The sequence below is a fragment of the Mauremys mutica genome, chromosome 15, assembly GCF_020497125.1.
Source record: "Mauremys mutica isolate MM-2020 ecotype Southern chromosome 15, ASM2049712v1, whole genome shotgun sequence".
Classification (NCBI taxonomy): domain Eukaryota; kingdom Metazoa; phylum Chordata; order Testudines; family Geoemydidae; genus Mauremys; species Mauremys mutica.
This window is the reverse complement of record NC_059086.1, coordinates 3,958,889-3,985,446: the sequence shown is the minus strand read 5'-3', so window position 1 is coordinate 3,985,446 and position 26,558 is coordinate 3,958,889. Positions and strand designations below refer to the sequence as shown.

General features: G+C 55.2%; 1 protein-coding gene across 1 annotated transcript in view; it reads right to left on the bottom strand.

Annotated features, from left to right (window-relative positions):
- PLEKHG2 (pleckstrin homology and RhoGEF domain containing G2) overlaps nt 1–18,004 on the bottom strand; it is a 63,354-nt gene extending 45,350 nt beyond the window's left edge. The window contains exons 1-2 of the mRNA XM_044988728.1: nt 17,713–18,004; nt 10,551–10,708 (exon numbers count right to left, since the gene is read on the bottom strand). The gene's annotated coding sequence lies outside the window, so the exon portion shown is untranslated. The remainder of the gene's footprint in view (nt 1–10,550; nt 10,709–17,712) is intronic.
- Nucleotides 18,005–26,558: the final 8,554 nt, after the last annotated feature.

Below are 26,558 nucleotides of genomic sequence, written 5' to 3'. Positions count from 1 at the left end.
GTGTGTGCAACTAACAAATCTTTTTGTTTGATGTGTGTGCTGCACCCGCAAAACTACAGACCTCTGTGTGTGTGTTGTGTGCACAACTACAGACCCGTGTGTAGTGGGTGTGTGCTGTGCCTGCACAACTACAAATCTGTGTGTGTGAGCTGCACATGCACAATTACAGATCTATGTGTGTGCAGTGAACAAATCTCTGGGGGTAAGTGTGCAGCTAATCTCAGTTTTGTGTGTGTGCAAATCTCTCGGGGTGTGTGTGTAACCACAGCTCTGTGCTGTGTGCCACAGACCTGTGTGTGTTCAGGATGTAACAACTTCCCCCTCCAACACACACTGCCTGGGTCGCTTTCCCTTCTTCCCAAGCCAATGCAAGTCCCCCAGGTCGTCTTTGGATCCAGTTGGTAAAGAAAAGCAGGGGGGAGGGAGGGGACACCAGATCCCAGCTGGGAGGGATGGGGGCGCGGGCTGATGGATGCCCAGTTGAAATGTTGAAGGCTGGGCGGGAGGAGGAACGGACAAGCAGCAACTCTCTCACACTCACTTTGGACAATTTCCTGTTCACAGGCAGATGCACTGCTGGGTTTTTAACCCCTTTCTTACGGGATTCTAACTACCCATGCACACACAGTCCGTGCAACCGCCGCAAGCAGGATCACACACACACACAGAATGGGTACAGCCAGGCAGCAGGACCTCACACACACACATGCACACACACATATACACACACGGAGTGAGTAAAGGCCAGGCAGTGGGATCTCTCTCTCTCACACACACACACACACACACACACACACACATTGGGGATAGACTAGGCAGCGGGATCTCTCTCTCTCTCTCTCTCTCTCTCTCTCTCTCACACACACACACACACACACAGAGTGAGTAAAGGCCAGGCAGTGGGATTTCTCTCCCTCTCTCTTGCTCACACACACACACACACACACACACACACACACAGAGTGAGTAAAGGCCAGGCAGTGGGATTTCTCTCTCTCTCTCTTGCTCACACACACACACACACACACACACACAGTGAGTAAAGGCCAGGCAGTGGGATCTCTCTCTAGCTCTCTCTCTCTCTCTCTCAAACACACACACACACACACACACAGAGTGAGTTGGGTACAGGCCAGGCAGCAGGACCACACACACACACACAGAATGGGTACAGGCCTGGCAGTAGGAACAAACACACACAAAGAGTAGGTACAGTCAGGCAGTGGGATCATACACATACACACACACACTACACTGAGCTACAGCAGGAGCAGATCACATCCGCACAGAGTTTGTTGATAGGCTTGGAAGGGTTAGATTTTGATCAGTCAATGTCAGTAACCATCAATTTCACCTTGCACACTCAAAGGGAGGAAAAAATATTTCCATGGGATGATCACTGAAATTTATGCAGAGGCAAAGTGAGAAAAAACCACTGAGTGAGAAGTAATGAGAGTTGGATTTCAGGACGATGTACTTTGATGTCGACAAGTTGCGTTTTAGCGGTGATAAAGCTTTCGCTTTTGGAATATCAGCGTCTAATTAAATAATTGTCCAATCCCCTCTACTGTCTGATCCCCCACATGAGTTCCCACAACGGTGATAGTTTAAATGGATTCAAATTGAAAAAAAGGCTTAAAAATAAGCATCTCTATTAGCCACTGAAATGATTAAAACAATCACATTTTTACCCAGCCTAGTTATTAGACAGGCTGCATAATTTTCTCCCTGGAGCCTTGGGTTAATTGCCACTAGAAGCAAAACATTTGTATTGACTCTGCAGTAGCGTCTACAATTCTTTATTTCACACTGGTTCAAACACAACTACAGAGACAACCTCACCCGCTTATTATTGTCCCTGGAGCGGGTTGAAAAATCCAATTTTATTTCAGCCAACAAAAAAATCAAACAATTTTGGTTGAAATTTTTGGCCAAAAATTTCAATTTTTGTTGATGACAAAATCCCAAAGGAGGCTTTTGGGGTCATTCCAAATTGACATTTTCATTGGCCATGCGAGTGAAATGTTCATTCCTTTCCAGTTTTCAAAACATAAATTGAAATGAAAATATTGATCTGAAATGAAAAAGTCGGGGGGGGGGGGGGTTCGTGTGTGATGAAAATTCAAAAATTTTGTCTCAGAGTTTTCACAAAACGTGTTGAGCTGGACTGAGCTGCGTTTTTTATTGAAATAAATAAATTCAGTCAATAAATTTCAGCTAGCTCTAAATATCTGTGTAGCAGCAAGAGGCGCTGACTGAAATCAGGGCCCCCATTGTGTCAGGCGCTGCACAGACACAAAGTGATAGTCCCCGCCATGCAGAGTTTGCAAATATGCAGAGCGCAGAAAGGGAAACTGAGGCACGAAGCAGGGACGTGACTGACCCAATGTCACCCAGCAGGCCAGGGACAGAGCTGAGAATAGACCCCAAGTCTCCCGAGTCCCGCTCCAGTACTCTATCCGGGAGGCCACACTGCCTCCGCTGGAATTTACAATCATGCCACTAAAATTGAAACGTTAGCAAAGCCTCACGCGGCGCTGAATGGTGGCAGCTAAGGACCTCGACCCAAATCGGAGACAAGGCATGCAAAAGGGAGAATTGCTCTGCCTGTTTTCCAGCTGGGGAAACAGAGGCACGGGGGAGGCAAGAGCCAGATTTCCTAGGGCTTGACCTCCACAACAAAAGTGCCAAGCACCTGACACACTGAGCCCTATTGAAATATAAAAATCAAGGCCCAGGTACCATAGGGAGGCAGGATCAGAGCCAGGAATGGACCCCCCCCACCCCCCAGCCAGCCCTTCCTACCAAGCAGAAAGCCTTTATGATTTTTTAAGGGCTGACCACAGTTATTCGATGTCCCTGAGACAAAGCCCCCTGGCCCCTCCCCACCAGACATCCTAGCTGCCAAGTCAGCAATGGGTGGGAGAAAGGACCCATTCAAGGCTGCTGAATCACTAAAACGACGTCAGCTTCCCATCCTAGGCCTTCTCTTCCCCAGGAGGCGGGGGCGAATTGGCTGGCGTAGCTATAATGCTCTAGCGCTCCCTGGTATAACTGCCAAAGCGGAGTGATTAGTCTGGAGCAGAGCGTGGAACCAAGGGGCTCTTCCGGGCTCGCCGTAGGAGCAGGATAATTATTCCAGGCTAGCGATGCCCATCGATTTCCCCAGGTAGACACGTTCTCAGTGGGGATCGCCCAGGGTGACTCGCCCCCAGCAGCTTGAGGACGCTTGCTCCCAGCAATTACCGACTGATCGGCCTCCACGGAGATGGGGAAGGGAGGGGGCAGGGTATGTTCCCACCCCGCCAGAGAAGATGAATGAATCATGCTTTAGCTCTTTCACCCAAGGATCTCAAAGCACTTTACCGATTATTATTATTTATTTTTATTATGGTAGCACCTAGGAACCCCAGGCATGGCCCTGGGCCCCATTGTGCCAGGTGCTGTACATTTTTATTGCTATTAGGTGTATTACGGTAGCACTTAGGTGCCCCAGTCACGGCCCCAGCCCCCATTGTGCCAGGCGCTGTACATTTTTATTGCTATTAGGTGTATTACGGTAGCACTTAGGTGCCCCAGTCATGGCCCCAGGCCCCCATTGTTCCGGGCGCTGTACATTTTTATTGCTATTAGGTGCATTACGGTAGCACTTAGGCGCCCCAGTCATGGTCCCAGACCTCGTTGTGTCAGGTGCTGTACAAACGTGGAGCCAACAGCCAGCCCTTGTCCCAGTGATCCAAGCCAGCCCAACCAGCCCAGGTGACTAACTCGAGTTGCTGCCTGTGTGGCAAAGTTCACACTGCTATTCTGTGCACGCTAGCGGGAGCCGAGCTAGCCCACGTCTGTCCCCCCAGGGGGTGCGGCAGGACCCAAGTTGTAGTGTAGCCGTGCCTGGAGAGACAGCTGGAAGGAGAGGCTGAGATGCACGGTGTCTGCCTCCGGCAGGAACTCGGGGCGGTTTTGGGTCAGGGAAACAGGCTGAAGAGAATGCTACCAGTGCTGTGAGCAAAAGGAGCTGCTGGCCGTTTTTGGATTCCTTCTGCATTCAGTCGTCCGTTCTTTGTAAATAAACAAAACTGCCTCCAAGAAATAGCCGACTGCCGCCAACTTCTGCTGGAACACCCACAGGGGCCCCAGCTTTGACTTGCTGCTCCGGTCAAAAAGGCGCAAGAGTATTGTTAACCTCATTTCACAGATGGGGAAACTGAGGTACAGAGAGAGCTGGAAAGTGAATCCTCCCAGGTTCACATGGCAGAGCTGGGAGTAGAATCCACGAGTCGGGGTTTCCGGTTCCCCCTTTCTAGCTACTTCTTAGTCCAGGGGACAGAACCCAGGAGTCCTGACTCCCAGCCCTAACCACTAGACACTCCCCTCCCAGAGCTGATAACTGAACCCAGGAGTCCTGACTCCCAGCCCCCCCTGCTCAAACCACTAGACCCCACTTCCCTCCTAGAGCCAGGAATAGAACCCAGGAGTCCTGATACTCAGGCCTCCTATAATCACCAGACCAGCCTTCCCCGTCTAGCTAATGGACCACTGTTCATTGCTGCTTTTGAACCCATCCTTCTAGTAGCTGGCGCAAAAGAAGAACCGCCCCCCGGGCTCTTGTTCCCTGTCAATCTCCAAGCACTTCCCCAAGAAGGGGGGTATCATTATCCCTGTTTTAAAGATGGGGAAACTGAGGCACAGAGCAGGCCCTTGCCCGGCAGAGCCAATACAAGAACCCATATCCCCTGAGTCCCAGCCCAATGCTCCAGTCACTAGGCCGCAATGCTGTGCATGGGACGCCCGGCTGATAGCCGGCATTGCTTGCACGCCCATGAGCCGGATTTAAATCGTGAAGCCGGGGAAATGTCTCTGAACAAGGGGCCGTAAATCAGCCGAATGTTGCAAAATCCTGGCCCGCTCTTGTCCCAGAGCCTCAGTCCCGCGGGGCAGCAGAGTGTGTGATGCAACAGCCGCCGCATTGACTCAGTGAGCTCCCCGCAGGCTGGGTTTGGGATCCCCGGCGCTGGGGAGAACATGGGCCAGAGCATCTCACGGTGCTGGGTGGAAATGGGGTGGAAACTTGGCAACGTGGAATCGAACCATCCCTGCTCGGCCTACGCCCTGGTGAGCGTTCAATCCCAGCTAGAACTGAGCCAAGCCCAAGCTGCTTAGCCGTGGGGGTCGGCCGGGCAGTGGCTTGTTGCATGCCCCAGATTTCCTGTTAGCCCCTGAGTGAGTGGCCCAGGGGCTGTGCCCGGGGGCCCTCAGGGAACTGGAGTAGGGTGGGGTTTTATTCACCGCTTTTGTTAAAAATTGCTTCTGGTTAGAAGGTTAAGGTGCCCAGAGGACTCCCAGGATCGAGGTCCCAGCCCATGGGATCCCCACCCGCTGCAGGGATGGCTCGAGATGTGTGTGCGTCTGTGTGCATATGTTTGCATGCACACACGTGTGTGCTTGTGCCTGTGTGGGTGTGTGCATATGTTTGCACACACGTGCGCGCGCTTGTGTCTGTGCACAGGTATATGCAGAAGCCAGACTCTGGCCCCGACTTCAGCAGTAAAGCTGAGTTATTTGCCGCACTTCACCTGGTCCTGGAGCGAGAAGCCACTCGGGGGACGCTGCTCCAGTTGTGGGGGTAATTTACAGACCACACTTCCCACTCTGCAGCTTCTGGTGTGGGCTGGAACGCTCCTGCCGCCAGTGAGGAAAGGGGGAAAGGAAATAATTCACAAGCTGCTCAGAGTCTCATTCATGAGGGGAAACCACCTCTGCTGGCTGGGAAGGGTACTGAGTAGTCCCAGGTCCTCAATGGCACCATATGGACCTTGGTTATACTGGTCTATAATAGCATGATATTGACCTTGGTTATACTGGTCCGTAATGGCATGATATTGACCTTGGTTATACCGGTCCGTAATGGCATGATATTGACCTTGGTTATACAGGCCCGTAATGGTATGATATTGACCTTGGTTATATTGGTCCGTAATGGCACAATATTGCCCTTGGCTATACTGGACCATAATGGCACGCTATTGGCCTTGGTTCTACTGGTCTGTAATGGCATGATATTGACCTTGGTAATACTGTTCCATAATGGCACAATATTGACCATGGTTATACTGGTCCATAACGGCATGATATTGACCTTGACTTTGGTTACACTGGTTCATAATGGCTTGCTATTGACGTTGGTAATACTGGTCTGTAATGGCACGCTATTGACCTCAGTTACTCCAGAGTGTGCCCTCACCATAGAATGCCGACACTGATCTGTAATAGCACACAATTGACCTCCACTAGTTAGGCCTCAAAGAGTATGTTGTTGATCGTGGCTCTCCATGCCTCAGTTTCCCCATCTGCGAAATGGGGGTGTTGCTACTTCTCTCCTTTGTGAAATGCTTTGAGATCTAGGGATCATTTGTAAATTGCCTTTGGCTGCTGAGCCACATATAGGTAGCATGGTGGGTGGAGACTGCCCAGAAAACTGGGTTCTATCCCCAGATTTGAGTAAGTCCCCTCCCCCCCCGCTCTGTGCCTCAGTTTCCCCTATTTGCAAAATGAGGGTTGCACCAATGACCCATCCCTGTAAAGTGCTTTGAGATCCAGGGAGGAAGGCTAAGCATCTCCCCGCTGGAGAACCCGGCCCCTTTAAGGACATTCACACTGCCCTGTTGTTGTCTCCCTGAGGCACACGGGGAGCCCTTGCCAAATGGCACCGCTGCACTGGCCAGTTGATTTCCCAGCCTGGAAATTAGCAGGCCGGGCCTTGGGAACCTTTACGCTCAGGGAGACGTCCTGCCTTTGCCAGCGTCTCATTTCCTGTGTCCCATAAAACCCCAGACTTCCAGGCAGAGCTAAGCCACACGGACCCAGTGCCATAAACCCCCTGTCCCCAGGAGCACTCCCTCTGGGAATGGGCCCTCTGCCCGGCTCAGCCAATGGCCGGCCCCACAGCCGACCCCCGCTGCTCAGGGGAGCACACGGCACAAGCCCGGAGCCTGGTTCTCAGTGTCGGTCGGCTCTGGAGTGACGCCCGTTTACACCAGCTGGGGATCTGGCCCTGCTGACTCCAACGGAGCGAGGCTGATTTCCCCCAGCAGGGGATCTGGCCCGTTTGCACAGCTGGGACTGGCGCCTTTCCCAGCAGCCTTTTTTTTCAGAGCAGACGATACGTTCGGTGATTTATTTTCTGGCTTCGATCAGAACGGGCCCAAAGGGGCTTTTAAAGGGGCCCTGCCGTCCGTCCAGCCCCAAACCCTAGCGCTGAGGTCTTGACTCTTAAACGGCACCAGAGATGGGGTGTCCCGTCCCCCCCAGGTCTGCGCCCCGACTTTAACAGGGCGGCCCCTGGCGCCTCACAGGATCGGGCCCCCGGCTCCCACTGATTTCAGCAGGCGCAGGCTGCCAGGCCGGGCTCCCCACCCCGTAAGGGGGCGGAGGGCTGGGGGAGAGGGAGTATTAGTGTGGGGTGGGCCCAGGGGAGGGAGTGTGAAGGGGGCCATGCGTCGGGGGGGGACAGGAGGAGGGGCCCAAGGGGGGGCAAGAAGGGAGGGAGGGGGTCAGAGTGCCGAGGGGAGGGGTGTATGAATGTTGGGGAGCACAAGAGGAGGTGGGTGAGAGTTGGGGGATCACATGCATGAGTTGGGGGAGGGGTGTGAATGTTGGGGGGCACAGAGGGAGGGGTTTGAGTGCCAGGGGGGCTATGTGCTCAGGCTGGGGGAGGGGTGCTAATGTTGGGGGGCACAGAGGGAGGGGTGTGAGTGCTGGGGAGCTAGGTGCTGGGGTTGGGGGAGGGGTGTGAATGTTGGGGGGCACAGAGGGAGGGGTGTGAGTGCTGGGGAGCTAGGTGCTGGGGTTGGGGGAGGGGTGTGAATGTTGGGGAGCACAGAGGGAGGGGTGTGTGCTGGGGAGCTAGGTGCTGGGGTTGGGGGAGGGGTGTGAATGTTGGGGGGCACAGAGGGAGGGATTTGAGTGCTGGAGGGCTAGGTGCTGGGGTTGGGGGAGGGGTGTGAATGTTGGGGGGCACAGAGGGAGGGGTGTGAGTGCTGGGGAGCTAGGTGCTGGGGCTGGGGGAGGGGTGTGAATGTTGGGGGGCACAGAGGGAGGGGTGTGAGTGCTGGGGAGCTAGGTGCTGGGGTTGGGGGAGGGGTGTGAATCTTGGGGAGCACAGAGGGAGGGGTGTGAGTGCTGGGGAGCTAGGTGCTGGGGTTGGGGGAGGGGTGTGAATGTTGGGGGGCACAGAAGGAGGGGTGTGAGTGCTGGGGAGCTAGGTGCTGGGGTTGGGAGAGGGGTGCTAATGTTGGGGGGCACAGAAGGAGGGGTGTGAGTGCTGGGGAGCTAGGTGCTGGGGTTGGGGGAGGGGTGTGAATGTTGGGGGGCACAGAAGGAGGGGTGTGAGTGCTGGAGGGCTAGGTGCTGGGGTTGGGGGAGGGGTGTGAATGTTGGGGGGCACAGAAGGAGGGGTGTGAGTGCTGGGGAGCTAGGTGCTGGGGTTGGGGGAGGGGTGTGAATGTTGGGGAGCACAGAGGGAGGGGTGTGAGTGCTGGGGAGCTAGGTGCTGGGGTTGGGGGAGGGGTGTGAATGTTGGGGGGCACAGAGGGACGGGAGTGATGCTGGAGGGCTAGGTGGTCAGGCTGGGGGAGGGGTGTGAATGTTGGGGGGCACAGAAGGAGGGGTGTGAGTGCTGGGGAGCTAGGTGCTGGGGCTGGGGGAGGGGTGTGAATGTCGGGGGCACAGGAGGGAGGGGGTTGAGTGCAGGGAGGACTAGGTGCTGGGGGGGTCATGCCAGTCCCCCACTCCTGGTGTGGCTGCACTGGTTGGCGCCAGAGCCCCCGGCACAGCCAGAGCGAGCCCTGTGGCCTTTCCCACGCCCCGCAGCCGCCGAGCGCTGACAGCTGAACTAACAACCCCCCGGGCCCCGCGCTCCCTCCCTGGCCCCCGCCCCAGGCTGGGCTGCACTGCCAGCGCTGCAGCTGGACCCCCCCAGCCAGTGCTCCTGCCCCGCTCCCCACAGCACCCCCTGCTGGGACTGGTGCAGCTAGGAACTCCCCCCACAGCCAGTGCCCTGCCCTACTCTCCACAGCGCCCCCTGCTGGGAGAGGCTGGAACTGGAGTAACCGGGGGCTCCCCCCCACAGCCAGCTCCTGCCCCGCTCCCCACAGCGCCTCCTGCTGGGTCAGGCTGGGACTGGAGTAACCGGGGTCTCCCCCCCCCACAGCCAGCGCCCAGCCCTGCTCCCCAGAGCGCCCCCTGCTGGGAGAGGCTGGAACAGGAGTAACCGGGGGCTCCCCGCACAGCCAGTGCTCCTGCCCCCTCCCCACTCCGAGCGCCCCCTGCTGGGAATGGGGTACCTGTGAGCACTCCCTTGCTGACGCTGTCACTGTGCCGAGCCGGGAATGGCCCCCACAACTCCAGCGAGTGCCCCTGAGTCCCAAAACAAGAGGCGAGTCTCCGCGTTCGAGCAGCCGCCTCAGCCCTCTTCCTGCCAGCCTCTGCCAACGCCTCGGCCGCCTCCACCCAGCACATCGCGCCTGGCAGTGCCTGCCATCGGCAGCACAAAGACCTGATTCTTCCTCCGGCAGGTCCAGGGAGCTGCGCTCGGCGGCTGGGAGCTCCCACTGTGCCAGGCCAACCTCCCCGAAAGGAAACCAGGCAGCAGCCTGGGAGCCAGGACGCCTGGGTTCTCAACACAGCTCTGGGGACTAGCAAATTCTAGTGGCCAGAGCACAGGGCTGGGGGCCAGGACTCCTGGGTTCTCACCCCAGCTCTGGGAACAAGCAAATTCTACTGGTCAGAGCACAGGGCTGGGGGCCAGGACTCCTGGGTTCTCACCCCAGCTCTGGGAACAAGCAAATTCTACTGGTCAGAGTACAGGGCTGGGTAGGGTGACCAGACAGCAAGTGTGGAAAAATCGGGACAGGGGATGGGGGGTAATAGGAGCCTATATAAGAAAAAGTCCCCAAAATCGGGACTGTCCCTCTAAACTCGGGACATCTGGTCACCCTAGCTCACTCCCACACCAGGTCCTGACCAGGCATGGGCTGGGAGTGGGGGAATGGAACCTGGGTGCCCCAACATGACTCTGGCAGAGAGACAATTAAGAAAGCGCTGGCCGATTTCTTCGCCTTCCCCCCCGCCCTCGGAGCGACAATCCTCCGGCTGGGTCAAATGTTTGCACAGAGCTGACTGCAACAGTGCAGTGCAAAACCAACACAGCAAAGCTATTTATAACCGAGCAGGGCAGGGCTCGTCAAGGGACTGGAATCGTGTCTTTGCAGGTCGAGGGCGCGTTCCAGGCAGGAAGGTTCAAGTGCTTTCTGAGCCGTGGGAACCCCCTCTCAGGTGAGGACGTACAGGGTTTGCTTTTGCCCTGGCACCGGAGCCCTGCTGTCACTGGGGTGGGGCGAGGCGGCTATTTATACAGACGTGTCCTTTGCTAAAATGCAGCCACTTCTGGGGTGGAATACACACACCTTTTATGTAGGGATTCCTCACCTGTCACTGAGATGCAGCCACCTCTGAGGCAGGGCGCAGCAGCTGTTCACACAGCTGTCTCATACCTGTCACTGAGATGCAGCCACCTCTGAGGCAGGGCGCAGCAGCTTTTTATCCAGGGATCCCTTGTCCAGCACTGAAATGCGGCAGCTTCTGGAGGAGGCTATGGCAGCTGGCTAGCGAGGGTTTGCTCACCCAGCAATGAGATGCAGCTGCCTCTAGGCTGGAACAAAAGGCAGCAGTTTGCACAGGGGTCACTTACCCAGTACTGAGCTACAGCTGCCCCTGGTGCAATAAAGATACCCCCCTCCCCTGCACCTACCACCCTGATCAAACAAAGGAAGAGCTACTGCCGGAGATTCAGCATCTGAGGCCTGAAACTGGCCTACACGCCCCTGAAATCCTCAAGCCACGGCTGGGGCCTTGCATGGGTGAATTTCACTTTAAGAATACAAGCATGTGTGTACACACACACTTGCATCTGAAGAAGTGGGTATTCACCCACGAAAGCTCATGCTGCAAAACGTCTGTTAGTCTATAAGGTGCCACAGGATTCTTTGCTGCTTCTACAGAACCAGACTAACACGGCTACCCCTCTGATACTTGACACACACACACACACATACAGAGCGGATACAGGCCAGGCAGCAGCAGGGTCACACACACACACACACACACACACACACACACACACACACACACACACACACACACACACACACACACACACACACACAGCGGATACAGGCCAGGCAGCAGCAGGGTCAAGCGCACACACACACACACACAGAGCGGATACAGGCCAGGCAGCAGCAGGGTCACACACACACACACACACACACACACACACACACACACACACACAGCGGATACAGGCCAGGCAGCAGCAGGGTCAAGCGCACACACACACACACACAGAGCGGATACAGGCCAGGCAGCAGCAGGGTCATGCACACACACACACACACACACACGCATGAGGGGATACAGGCCAGGCAGCAGCAGGGTCATGCACACACACACACACACACACACACACAGAGCGGATACAGGCCAGGCAGCAGCAGGGTCATGCACACACACACACACACACACACAGAGCGGATACAGGCCAGGCAGCAGCAGGGTCATGCACACACACACACACACACACACAGAGCGGATACAGGCCAGGCAGCAGCAGGGTCATGCACACACACACACACACACACACACACACGCATGAGGGGATACAGGCCAGGCAGCAGCAGGGTCATGCACACACACACACACACACACACACAGAGCGGATACAGGCCAGGCAGCAGCAGGGTCATACACACACACACACAGCAGATACAGGCCAGGCAGCAGCAGGGTCATGCACACACACACACACACACACACACACAGAGCGGATACAGGCCAGGCAGCAGCAGGGTCATACACACACACACACAGCAGATACAGGCCAGGCAGCAGCAGGGTCATGCACACACACACACACACACACACAGAGCGGATACAGGCCAGGCAGCAGCAGGGTCATGCACACACACACACACACACACAGAGCGGATACAGGCCAGGCAGCAGCAGGGTCATGCACACACACACACACACACACACACACGCATGAGGGGATACAGGCCAGGCAGCAGCAGGGTCATGCACACACACACACACACACACACACAGAGCGGATACAGGCCAGGCAGCAGCAGGGTCATACACACACACACACAGCAGATACAGGCCAGGCAGCAGCAGGGTCATGCACACACACACACACACACACACACACACACACACACACACACTTAAAGGGATCTCAGATCATCACACTGGATTGGAAAGGGGGCACCTTGGCTTGGCTGGGAGCTGAATTTGGAGAGCCGAGATCTGGAGCCGGAGGAGTGGGGATACCAAACTGACCGGAAGAAAGAAAAGTGGGAGGGGGGCAGAAATGAGAAAGCAAAAAAGGGGGGAGTCAGAGACGGCCCAAATGCCGCCCAGCTAACAATGAGCTCCTGCCGTCTCGCGTCTTCGTTTTCAGCCCCAAATGTTCCATTCTCGGAGCTGAACATGAACTCACTGCTCAGGAATGCACTGGGGCCCTTTCAAAAATGTGATTATTCTCTTGAAAGAAAACACGTGTTGGCCCAATCCTGGGGAGCGGGGGCAGGAGAGGGAAGCCGGCATGGGGGGCCGAGCAGAGCGATGCTTCGCTCCAACCTCGGAAAAGTGCTGCCGTGCAAAACTCACCACCGCCTTGAGCTGAAAGCTGGGGTGGGTATAGGTGTGTGTGAGCGTGCAATGCACATGCACACTCGGGTGTGCATATACTTGTGTGTGTGAGTGAGAGAGAGAGAGAGCCAGAACACGACAGGGCCTGTCTCTTCCATACAGGAGAGGAGGAAACCTTGGCAGAGACTCGGCATAGTTCTGGCTCAAGGCACAGATGTGATGATGTTAGCAGCGTCTCAGCTGACGCCTGACCTGTATTTCTTCCTTTCCGAAGGATTCGCACTGGTTCAGGGCCAGTGAAAGCTCATGACACCCATGACAATAGCCCCAAGCTCTTATTTAGCATCTGGCATCAGCAGATCTTAAAGGAGGCTGGTCCGTTTTTACAGATGGGGAAACTGAGGCACAGGGACTCGGCCAAGGTAGCCAAGCAGGCCAGTGGCAGAGCCAGGAATAGAACTCAGGTCATGTGAGGCCCAGACCTGACCACAATCCACCGGGCCACATTCCCTCACTGCTCAGCTCTTGCTCACACCCACAGGGCCAGGCTACCGTCACCTGGCACCGTGTAGGGTCATTGACACCAGTGTAAAGCGGGTGCATGCAGGTCTGATCGGGCAGAGTGCTGCACCCGTTGATGCAAATGGCCTGCAAATTGCAGGGTGGCAGAGAATCAGGCCTGGTGCCTGTAGCCAATTCTTGGAACCCATTCCACAGTATCGGTGGGTAGAGAGGGATGGTAGCGCAGGAGCTGGAACGTTGCAGCAGCGCAGATGGATTTCCAATCATGCTGTTTAAAACGCCCTGGGTTGTCTTTACATTTAACTCCAATGCCCAATGAGCAGTCTGGAGAAAGGCCCTCTTTGTTAAATATGCAACAAACTGGTACCCTATTGGCACTACCATAAATCAACTGAGAGTGAGCTTCCCCACAGCAGTGCCCAGCCGTTCATACTTCCTGACTGGTCGAACTACAGCCGAAAGTATCTGTCCCCCTCCCCCCATTCTGTGAAGACTTTGTTATATTGTGTTGCTAAAGAAACTAGATTATTGGCTTTCAAATTTAGACCCCTCCCTCCTGATGCAGTCACCCCCTCCCCAAAAATAAAAATGTCAGTTTCAAATTTACTGCCTGCCCCCGCCCCCCACAACCCCGCCCCACCGTAAAAAAACAGACATCGTGGTTTCAAATTTAGCTGCACCCTGAAAATAGAAATATTGGTTTCCAATCTAGCCCCAGCCCTGCCACGTATCCCGGTGCCTTTAACCTGGATGAGACCCAGACTAGAAACCGCTGCGGCACATTTCTAGCACATGCTGAAGCTCCATGGGCGAGCTATTCCCACAGACCCAGCCCCCGCCCCAAGCCAGCGTGAAAGGGTCAGGATTCTCGAGCGCGTCCCTCAGCCGGAGGCTTGGGGTTTTCCCCACCTTCCCTTGGCCAAAGCGAGAGAGGGCCGCGGATCCCGCCTGGCCGCCCCCTCCAAGGAAGCAACGTTCCCGTCTCAACCGTCGCTCCTGGAGTCCAGGGCTCGGTCTGCGGGCAACGGAATGTTTTGCCTTTTTAAGGCATGGCTGAGAGGCGACCCGCGGTCAGATTACTCACTCCCTGCTCTGGTGGCGTGGGAACCAGCGGCTCGGTCTGAACTCCACCGGTTCTGCTCCTTCCCCCACCACCCCCTCTTCTCCCTGGGAGAGTTCACACAAGTGCTTTCAATTTAAGAGGGGAGCGAGAGAGAGGATCCCCTGCAGAGCAGACCCAGACGCGCGCGCACCCCCAGCTGACATGGGCTTGTCCCCAACCACACTGCTAGCCTCACTCACGCGACAGGCCCTGGTGGGCCAGGTGCTGCCCTGAAGAGCTTTCCTTCAACGGATGCAGGCAGAAGTAGCAGCCTCACCGTTTGACAGATGGGGAAACTGAGGCACGGGACGGGGGTGAGGGGAGCAACTTGCCCAAAGTCACCCCACCGGCCAGTGGCATTGCTGGGAAGTGAGTTGAGCTTCCCAGCCCAGGGCCGTAAACCTCGTGGTCAACCTGCCTCGCTGTTTAACCAGCGCTTAGCTTAATATTTCCTATGTGCAGCCTGCACTTTGCCGGCTAACCACAGGGCATAGTTTGATAGCTACCTCTCCCACCACCACGCACATCTGTACGGTGCCCCCTGCTGCAGGGAGTTTGTCCCAGCGGGTCAAACCCAACCTTCCTACAGCCAGGGTTACAGAAGTGACCTTTTCCCATCAAATCCAAGCCTGATTTTAGGGTGCCCAGACAGCAAGCATGAAAAACTGGGACAGGGGGTGGGGGGTAATAGGAGCCTATATAAGAAAAAGACCCAAAAATCAGTACCGTCCCTATAAAATCGGGACATCTGGTCACCCTACCTGATTTAGAGATTTCTGTTCTATCGCTGATCCATATCACCATACCATCTGGGCCCCTCACTAGCTATAAAGTATATATCCCCACAACCCACCCCCCTGGGGAGCAAGGCAGGGCTCTTATCCACCACTGTACAGATGGTGTTTCGATTTCAGGCCCCGTCGCCCTCCCTCCGTCACGGGCCTGGGCCGGTTCCGGTCAATGTCGGCCGACATCCGTTTCGCCGGCCACACAAACCGTCCATGCCAGGGCTGACTCTATGTTTGCACGTAAACAACTTCGGAGAAACGCCGCTTGAGAACCCGTCTCACCTTCATGCGTATAAAAGGGGGGAGGGAGACCAGGTGTGGGTGAAGTAATATTTTTCTGGGACCAGATTTTATTTTGATGGACTTTACTGGACAACCCACCTGGTCTCGCGAATATCCTGGGACCCACACGGCTCCAACCCATCAACGGTGCTGCGGTGAAGGCTACACAAAACCCGTTGCTACAGCTCTGCTGACACAGCCGGCTTATAAAGCCTCCCCTCACCCTGTCATGCTTAAAAATAAACACTGATATTATCCCTCAACATTATGTTAAAAAAAAATCAAAATCTTCCAGGACTAACTGTTCCCCACTTGCTGCAGCTCTGGAGGTTAGTACACAGTTATATCTTACCTCATGCCTCCCCGGGCGACTGAATCCCCACCAAACCACCACCCAAACCGAAACCAAGCAGCAGCCAAGGGCCACGGAAGGTGCTGGCCTGTGTGGGACACCGCGACCCTCCAAACTGCATACGTGTGTCCTAGACCCCCATACCGCATGCAGCTAGCAGCGATTCTCCTTTCGCTCAAGTGGCGGTGGTGGCCCTCGGGCACGGGAAGAGCTGGGTTCTGTCCCCTCTGCAGGCCTGAAATTCGGAGGGGTTGATGTACACGAGACCAGGGAGGAGATTCACAGGACCATGCCTCATTAAGGGCACAGGGTGGATAATACTCAGGAAGCGGCGGGGAGGGGGATTTAAATCCAGGGAGAGAATTTTTGCAAAAGCTCTTCTGGTTATTTGTGATTTCTCCCTTGGTGCCGTGTGAGCATGGCAGGGTGTCCATGTGAGCGAGAGGACATGCAGGAGATCACCAGCGTGGGCATGGTTATGAGCCCTTCCCACGGGGGTGCGTGGAGATTGATGGGCGTGCACGCCCCCTTCGGTTCACATAACCGTAAGCATAAGCCCCCGCTTGAGACCAAAGGAGGGCAGCTAGCAAAGCTGGGCTGAATATTGGTTTGGGAAGGGGTGGGGGAAGCGAGACCAGCCAAAAACGAACAGACAAGAACAGAGGCCGTCAAAAAGCAAGAAAGGCCAGCAATGGCCTGCGAGCACCGCGTGCTCCTGGGAAACGCCAGGGAGAGATTTTTTTGGGCTACAGAGGCTTGGGGCTGTGAGCTAAGGAACTGCTCCAAGCAGGCCTTTGTACGGGCCTTGGAAATAAACAAGATCGCATCAAAGAAAATACCAGACTCTGGCCATTTCTATTTCCAGCGGAACATCCCCAGGGCTCTGAAATTGGACTAGCTGCTGGGGTCGAGAAGGGGCAGTCTGGTGTGTGTGTGTGTGTGTGTGTGTGTGTGTGTGTGTGTGTGTGTGTGTGTGTGTGTGTGTGTGTGTGTGTGTGTGTGTGTGTGTGTGTGTGTGTGTGTGTGTGTGTGTGTGTGTGTGTGTGTGTGTGTGTGTGTGTGTCCTTTTTATCCCCAACACTCCCTGCCGAGATCCGTCCCGATAGCTGTAAATGAATGTTTCATTTCCTGGTTTTCTCCAGTTAGCTCTGTGAGCCACTCACCTATCAGCCCCTTGGCAGCCCAGTGTAACCAGCCCACAGGTGGAGGAGAGGGAGCTGCCAGGCCCGGCCCGGGGGCAGAGGGGGGGTGTATGCGACTGAAAGACCCATTTACCTCCATGACCTACTGACACCACCAGGGACCACCATGATGTCACATGTAGAGGGTGTGACCTCACGCTGGGTGACTGTGACATCACGTTCGGAGGCTGTGACCTCACGCCAGCTCGCGCGCGGCATCACACGAGGCGGGGGCGATGTCATGCCAGGGTGGCCGCGATGTCATATGTGGAGGGGGTGATGTCACTCAGGGTGACCGTGATGTCACATGACCAGGTGATGGCATCACGCCCTTTGTGGAGCGAATGCAGAGCAGTGGGACTGTGGGGCTGAGGATACGGTGTCCTACAGGGTCCCATGGGATGGCCACGCCCAGAGGGAGTGACGGTGACGTCCCACGCAGAGGGCATGAGGTGGACGACCATGATGTCACGGGGAGCACGTCATCACTCTGGAAGGGGGGGGGGGCATGACTTCACATATGGCAGGAACGACATCACTCCTGGGGTGGCTGCCACGGCATGTACGGAGGATGTGATGTCACCCCCAGGGCGACTGGGACATCACATGTGCAACCTTCTGCTGTCAGTTTTCTAGGAGTGCCGACAGTCTAGGGGCTGAGAGCAGGGTGGCTTTCCCTGCGCCCTGGCTGGGAACCCCTGAGATCCCACCTTGCCTTAGCACACAATAGCCTTGTCCCCAAATACAGGAGAAATGGGGCTTTCCCAAACTCACCCTTTAGGCCACACGCTTGCGCAGGACACTGGCCCAAATGATCCCAGACGAAGGCCCCAAATGCAGTCCTGCCGGGTGCTGGCGACAGCAAAAAGCTTCCATTTCCTAGGAGGTTCCTAGACTGAAATAACCCTACCCAGAAACCTGGGGAACACCCTGGGCATGAGGAATTCTCGCCCGCACTGCGTCCAGGGCTTGAAAGCAAAGCCAACGTCACTGGGGAGGAGGGAGAGAAAGCGGGGGAACAACTGAATAAATGTGGAAAAGCCCCCAATTAATAAATGAACAAATTCTCCCAGGTAGGGCTGATTTCCCGCCAATAAAGCCAAGTTCCGACCCCCTGCCTGGCAAATAACTGATTTTTTCAGTTCGGTGGCAGGGCCGAAAATTCAAAAGAAGGTCGGTTTGGGTTGAACCAAACCTGTCGTTTCCCCAGAATTTTCAGTGAATTGGAAAAGTCCATTCTGGGTACGTTCCAGAGCAGGGATTTGACCCCGAGCTTTCCAAAGCTTGGGTGGGCATCCGAGCCACTGCCCTAACAGGTACTGGGGAAGGGGCAGTGGCACCGGTTTGTGAATCCGTGTCAAATTCACCAATCGTCTCGGCTATACCGAAACGACAATTTCCAGCAAATTAACTATTGGCCTGAAAAACATCACCCACTTCTGTCCCACTCCCAACCTGTGCAGCTCAGGTCGCACCGAAGCTGACATTTTATCCTGGTGACTTGACCGCAAGAACATCTTCCCCTTAAGGGGTGACTTCTAAAGCAGAGGGGGCATCACGTGAACCCCCGACTGATGTGCGGGGCAGGTAGCTAGTTACGCCACTAGATACCTGCTGTTCGCTTTAAATGGGTCAAAGCCGGAGCCTGGGAAAACCGAGAGGGAAAAGGGAGAATGTCCGAAATGAGGCACGTTCAGCATTTCCAATTTTGGTATGGAAAAAAAAAAAGTCCGTTACAACATGAGTAATAAGAAGAGCTGAAAGAGACATATAAATAAATGGATTATTTTGGGCCCTGGCTTTGTGAGTTTGCGACCTACAGCCCCGGCTGGGAAGCCGCGGGAAAGAGACACTTGTCTCGCTAACGAGGCTCTGTTCCTGTCCGAACAACCGGTGGCGTGGGCTGAAATTGGACAGCGGGCCCGATTCTGCCGTCATTTCGGCTTCATGTACGGCCCATTGAGTCCAACCCGGAGAGCACAATCCAGTGAGCTTCACTCTGTGCTGGGCCCACTGCATAACTGGGAGCTGGCTAGCGCATCCAGTGCAAAGCACTTTGCTTTAAATGCACAGTGGCAAAATAGGGACTAACTGGCCGGGGGTAGCCCGCGGGACAGGAACTGGGGAGGCTAGTGTGGATGACAAAAACTATGAGCCAACAAGGCGATGCCGTTTTAACAGAATGTCACGCTGGGGGGTATTAACAGGTGTCTTGTATGGAAGACACGGGAAGTAATTGTCCTGCTCTACTCGGCCCTGGGAAGCCACAGCTGGAGGACGGGGTCCAGTTCTGGGCGCCGCGCTGTAGGAGAGACATGGGCAAATTGGAGAGAGGCCGGAGGAGAGCACCAAAAAGGATCCAAGGTTCAGCAAACCCGCCCCAGGAGGAGAGGTTAAAAAACCTGGGCCTGTTTAGTCTGGAGCAAAGCCGACTGAGCGGGGATCTGAGAACAGTCGTCAAATACATGAAGGGCTGTTCTAGAGAGGACAGGGGTCAGCTGTTCTCCATGTCCGCTGAAGGCCGGACAAGACTTAACGGGTGTAATCTACAGTGAGGGAGATTTAGGTGAGAGATCAGGACAACTTTTCTAGCTCTCAGGGGAGGGGGCTGGACGTGATGGCTTCTCGAGGTCCCTTCCAGCCTGGCATGTCTATGATCCTTTCTCTTCTAGGAAGGCAACCAGTCTCCACCCGAAGATCTCAAGAGAAGGCGAATGCCCCGCTTCCCTTGGAAGTTGGTTCTGCTGGTTAAATCACCCTCTGTTAAACATTCGGGTCTTTTGTCCAACTGGAATGTGTCTGGGTTCAGCTTCCACCCATTGGTTCGTGTTCTGCATTTCTCCACTAGATGAAAGAGCCCATTTACACGTGGGCGTCAGATCCGGAGTCACTCCAGTGATTTTGAGTTTGATCCCATGTACACACAACTGTGAATCTAGAGTGACTCCAGTGACTGACTTTCTTCCTTTCTCCTCCCCCGCACCCCCCAATGCCACCTGGCTTTCCCCTTATACTCATGCACACAGAGCACACTCCTGTTCTCCTGGAGTCACCTCCATGACGCCTCCGCTAAACAAGGGGGAAAATGAACCAAGCCTGAATTAGGCTCAGTTGTTGCAACTTAATGATTCGAGGCCTCCAGTCCTTTGGAACAAACACCGTAGGCGGCAGGAAAAGACGCCATAGCGAATACCATAAGGGCTCAGGCCAGAGGCAGGGACAATATGTGTGTGTGTGTGTGTGTGTGTGGTGGGTGGGTGAGTGTATGTATACTGCACAGTGCACGGGGAGAGGTGTTGTGGTTGTGAGTGTGGAGGATACGTGTAGGGTAAATGGTGTGTGTGTATGGTTGTGTGTGTGTGTGTGTATGTGTTCAGGGTGTGCACGCATCTAGGTTATACGGTGAGTGTGTGTGTGTGTCCCTGCTGTGCGAGTGTGCAGGGCAAATGGGGTGTGCACATATGTGTTGGGGGAGGCTATACATACAGTGGGGAGGTGTACCCGCTGCTCCCTGCTGGAGCAATTGAGACCTTCTGTGTGTGTGTGTGTGTGTGTGTGTGTGTGTGTGTGTGTGTGTGTGTGTGTGTGTGTGTGTGTGTGTGTGTGTACACTATATAGTCTACATGGCCACTGGGGAGAGGACGAGGGAGAAAATGAACTGCACGTAACAGGCGTCTGTCACGTTGCCTAATGCAGGGCTGCAGGGGACACAGATACTACGCTGATAAGCCAGGGATGAGAAGCTCTATCCACTGCAGGAGGCGTGTGCATGTTGTGGGTATGCGAGATACATGGGGTCTACATGTGAGTTTAAGGGTGTGTGTGTGTGTGTACAACCTACATGCTGTCTGAGTGTGTGTTTGTAGGTGGTGCTTTGTGTATGTGTCTGGTGAATATATAGCCTAGGCCCTAGACATTTTGTGTGTGTGTGTTTACAGATGGTGCTGTGTGTATGAGTCTGATGAATATATAGTCTAGATGTTGTGTGTGTGTGTTTGGTGTATGTGTAGGCTAGACGCTGTGTGTGTGTTTGGTGTTGTTGTGTGTATGTGTCGGATCTGAATTTTCACACCAGCTGTGGCTGCAGGAGAGGCGTGGGGTGTGTGTGTGTAAATCTGTTTTTAGATTAGTCCCGACCCCAGCCCAGCCCCACAAGAAACTCAGCGAAACAAGCAGCCCCTGGAAAAGTCTCCAGGCTTTTTGCTGACAGTGGGCCTATTAGGCCCTCTAGCGGGGAAAGAAACCGTAGCAGAAGGTCTGACGTCCTTCCCCTGGTCTTCTATATAGGGAGGAATTTCATCTTAGAATTGGATGCGGGGCTGGGCTAAGATACCTGGATCCCATCACTACAGGTGGTGGAAAATTTGGTGATGAATGTTTTTTCCTCTGAAAATGCCGATTTGTCGAAACCGAAGCTTTTCACGGGAAAGTTTCGGTTTCCGGACATTTTTCAAACCACTCCCCGGCCCATTTCATTTTTTGCTGAACAAAAACAAAGTTGCAAAATTGTCAGAAACTTGTGTTTATGATTTTTCTAAAGGAAACATCCCGATTCAAAATGGCTTTTTGTTTCCAAATTTAAGCTAAGTGTGGTGGTTGGTTTTTTTAAATGGTCAAAACGGAAACAAAATGTTGCTCACTAATCTCAACGGAACGTTTTGCTTGACCCACCCCGAGTGTTTATTTCACATTTTTGGCGGGTGAAAATTTGAGAGTCTGATTTTTCGGGCCAGTTTGGGATGGAAATTTTGTTTTTCGATAGCTTGAAAACTTTTCCAGGATGGAAACACTGTTTCCCATCCAGCTCTGCCTGTGACTAGGGATCAGCCTTCTGGAGTCACATGATGACATCAGAATTTCAGCTTTTTTTTTAGTTAGTTTGTAGCCCTCATGTCTGCCGAGAAAAGCTTGAAAATGTGTAATTGACTCCATGACGCTGCCTGAGTCTGCAGAGAGCCTGAGCCCATTGTTCGGAGAGGAGTAAACTGCACTTTGCGTCTCAATGGGGTGTTGACTCTGTGATCCACGCTACCGGGGCCTCAGCTAACCCCATCCCAGCAGCTGGGCTCCCTGCGCAGCAGGAGGAGAAGTGCATAGTAAGCCCAGGCCACCAAGCAGAGAGACCCTCAGATGCTGGGGCAAATTCTAATCAGTGCCTGCGGTTTTCTAACCTTTTTGGCTTTCCACACTGAGCAGATGTCTCCATCTACTGGACTCTTTCCTTAGGGCCTCTGATGAAGTGGGCGGGGGGGGGGGATTCTTGTTTTTTTCAATTATTTGCATGCAGTGGGGGTGGGACGCAGTTTCCCTGGGTGTTACTGGTTTAACGAGGTGATGGGAGAGGGAGTTTGTTGGTACAGAGGACCAGCGAGGGAACTTGTGACCCCAGCCAGTGACCTGGAGGATGGAGACCCCAGTGACTGGTGACCTGGCAACCTGCAGGCCCAGCTCAGGAGTCACAGCCGGTTCTGGCCAGTGGGAGGACAATGGGCTGCGGAGAGAGGACCCTGGTGGCCTGACCAGTCGGCTCCAGCCAGAGGGGTACAAAGGGGCGGAGAGGAGGCCCAGGCAACCCTGTTTTCCTGGACAGAAGACAATGGACAGAGGCGGGGCTTGGGGCTGGTGATATCAGCTGCCCAGCTGGGAAGCAGGGGGTCTCTGGACTGGAGAGGGGGAGCAGGCAGAGCCCACCTGGATGCAGGGAGACTGGGATGTGCTGTGCTGAGGGAGGCCAGGCCTCAGGGCTCTGAGATTTTCCTGCGCTATGTTCAAACGCTCAATAAACCCGCCTGTTTTATGCTGGCTGAGAGTCATTCCGGGCTAGAGATCAGGGTGGCATTATTCCCTCTGGGAGTGGAGGCCCCGGAGGTCCAGAGCGAGTGGACTCCCTGAGGGAGGCCACAGCGAGAGACAGGGGTGCTAAGGCTCAGCGAGGTGCTGTTCCAGGAGGCGGAGGGGCTTAACCCCAGAGAGAGAGTGGACCCCTGAGAAGGGCTGTCACACTGAAGGGGGTTCCTCCCCCCAGGGACCGTACGAGGCCAAGACATGACCCGTGAGACTGTGACAGGGCCCCTTTGCTGGGGCCTTTTTGCTTAGAGGATCTTACCATGTCAGAGGCTTTCAGCTCAGAGGAGAAGTTTAAAGTGTTTCTCCAGCAAGACAGCGTGTTACCGCCTCCTGTTCCAACGGGAAATATCACCGGCATGCGGCCTGCACATGGGGCTGAGGGCTTATCTGCAAGGGAACGTTTTTCGGCTCTAGGTTTTTCCGCTGTTATTAGACTGGTATAATGTTACCGAAACAGGGCGTCCCCACCGCTTTGGTTAAGCCAAACTTCGGTGACTTCCCTTGTGAGTCATTGCAGCTACACGGCTCTGCACTATGTCGAAATAACTGCACAGATCTCCCAGGGTGCAATGTTCTGCCACCAGGCTCAATACATTCTGGGATTTCTCTCACACAACTCTGTGGGATACTTACTGGAATTCTGGGACTTGGAGGGGTCAGACTCACAAACTCCCACAGTTCCTTTCCTGGTATCCCATACTTCAGCTGAGTTCTTCTCCTGGATCCCCCAGGGGAACTTTTGTTATGCTGAAAGGTCTGAATGGCTGCCATAAAAGGGGGACTTTGACCTACAGACCTACAGACAATCAAAGACAACCACGCTTCTTTCAGGTTAAATGGAAGGAGCAATTAAGCCCCTTTATGGAGTGAGATAGCTGGAAATTATAGAAGCCACCACCCAAAGCAATCGGCCACATGGCAAAGATAAGTGGCGCTATTCCATTTGGGCAGAGGGGTTTCCCTGAGACTGACTACAAAAACAAGGGATGGGTGTGGGGGTTGATTCATTGCAGCTGCATGTGAGCCAGTAGCCAGCAAGATAAGCAGTTGTGAGCATCGTCCAAGAGGGACGAGAGCTCCTTGGGGCACAGGATGAGCTGGAGAGGCAGGTGTGGAAACTGGAAGTGAGGAAATTGCCTATTGTTGTGTTTGTTCTGCATTCAAGGAAGCAGGACCATGGGTAGGTCCCTTGTAAATAAACACACTTGCAGCAAGGAATAGACCTGATTCATATCTTCAGATCCTCCTCCTACCGGAAACAGTCCAGCAAGGCCCCGAATATTGACCATCCACCAGCTCTGGCCAACGCTTCTGTACGGCATCACAGCTAAAGGAGAGACACAGCAGAGGTGGCGTCTCATGCATTTCTGTGACGTTAGGAAGGGATGCTGCTGGCAAATGGACCCAAGGGACCCTACCCCCGTTCCACCAGCGAGTAGCCCCATCCTGAGTGGATCACACGGCCACGGCTCTCCCCTGCCTGGCGTTCGTTACAGCTGTGCCAAGCGGGTTTAAAGCACCAGTGCACGTATAAAGCAGCTGCCCTGCGTAAGCTGTCAGCCGTGGGGATGAGGCAGAAGCAGCTAACGCAGCTGCCACACTGGGAGGGGGGGGGGGGTAAAAAGGGACCGGGCCACCTAGCAGCCCCCTGGAGCTAGACCAATGCAGGGAAGACCCCGCATGCACTCTGGGGGTGCTGGAACCCATGTGATGCCTTGCCACCTCCCTGGGGCTGCAGAGAGGAGCCGGCCAGAATCTCAGGGACTGGCTCGTGGGCAGTCATGCCCAGCGGTTGGAGCTGGAGTCAGTAGCCAGAAATGGGAGCCCAGGCTCAGAACTGGAGTCAGAGCCAAAGTCAGGAATCGGAGGGTCGGGACCGGGTGACCCGGGGAAGACCAGGAGCAGATGCTTTGAGCAGCCACTGAACAGCTGAGGCTGGGTGGAAGAGCCGGGCTGCTGATTCCCACCAGATGGAGCAGGGTAGCCAACCAGGCGGCCACTACGGGCCAGCTGCGCTCGTTAGGTAGCCCGGAGACCGGCTCTGCGGCAGGCCCTGGTTCCTGACACCGAGCCTCCCGCCCCACCCGACGCTGGGATCTCTGCACCCCTGAAATTTCAGAGAGTTCCCGGCAGTTTGGCTCGGGCTCCGTCTGCCCTGTGCTACTTGGCAGCTTGCCCCTCCCCCTTCCCTTCCCCCCGGCCCTCCCTCCCTTTTCCTTCTCGGTCACTGATCCCCTCAGAACTCCGCCCAACCCAAAAAACGATTGTGGCACGAACATGCCCTTTGCTGCCCTCCTGTTGGTCTCTCTGATGGTGTGTTCGCCCCCTTTCTGAGTGCGTTTGGTCTATTTGGATCATACAGGGCAGGGACCATCTGCTACCCTGCGCGTACAGCGCCTGGTGCGTGACTGGGGGGCCTAGCTGCTACCGTAATTCACCCAAGAGCAAGGAAAATGTACAGCACCTAGCACAATTGGGGCCTAGTCTATGCACAAGGCTTCTAGGTGCTACCATAATACACCGAAGAGCAATGAAAATGCACAGCACCTCCCACAAGGGGGCCCCGCTACTGGCTGGTCCTTAGGCACTACCGTAATAAACATGATTAATAGTGAATCTGATTAATAGTTAATCAGGGCTGTAGCGGGCTGTCTGTGGCCACTAGAGGGGGACAGAGCGCCATGCGGAGGGTGCTGCCCATGCGGGTCACCCAGGAAGGTTAATTTGGACAGCCCGGCCTATGGCCGCAGATGTTCTCAGCGTTTGCTTGCAGCACGAGGCTGGAACGCAGGGTGCGGACGTCAGGCGTGGCCTGAGCGCCCCAGCTGCTTCCGTGGGAAGCCCCTGGAACGGTCTCTCTCCAAATTGTGTTTCCTTCAGAATAAAACTTAAGGGCCCTTTCCTACCCCCAGGCAAACAGCACCCACTTACCCTGGGGCCGGCTCAGCGCACGAGCTCTCAACCGATCCCCGCGGTGACCAGGGGCGGCTCCAGACCCCAGCACGCCAAGCGCGTGCTTGGGGCGGCATGCCGCGGGGGGCGCTCTGCCGGTCGCCGGGAGGGCGGCAGGCGGCTCCGGTGGACCTCCTGCAGGTGTGTCGTTTCGGTGGAGCCGCGGGACCAGCGGTCCCTCCACAGGCACGCCTGCGGGAGGTCCACCGGAGCCGCGGGACCGGCGACCAGCAGAGCGCCCCCCGCGGCACGCCACCCTGCTTGGGGCGGCGAAATGTCTAGAGCCGCCCCTGGCGGTGACGACAAAGAGTCTCGAGGGAGCGGGAATGTTGACTTGGTGTGTACATGGGAGCAGCGCCCGGGCCCATCTAGCCCGGTATCCCGTCTCTGACGGCGCCCAGCCCCCAGACGCAACAGAGGAAGGGGCACGGACCCTTCACAGACAGACAGGGGATAACCGGCCCTCCCACCCCCACGAAGGGCTCAGCCTTGGCGCTAAAGATTGGTTTAAGCCCTAAAGGAGGAGGTTTAATATCCCTGCCAAGATGTATGTTGTCATGAATTACGGCAATGGGAAAGAAAGAAAGAAAGAAAGAAAGAAAGAGGGGTGAGAAGAAAGACAGACAGAGAAAGGGGGAACTGGAGGGGGGGGCTAGGAAGGGGGGCTGAGAAGGGGGGCTGAGAAAGGAGGGACAGGAAGGGGGTCTGAGAAGACAGACAGAGAAAGGGGGGAACTGGAGAAGGGGGGCTGAGAAGGGGGGCTGAGAAGGGGGGTATAAGAAGGGGGGCAAAGAAAGGGGGGACTGGAGAAGGGGGGCTGA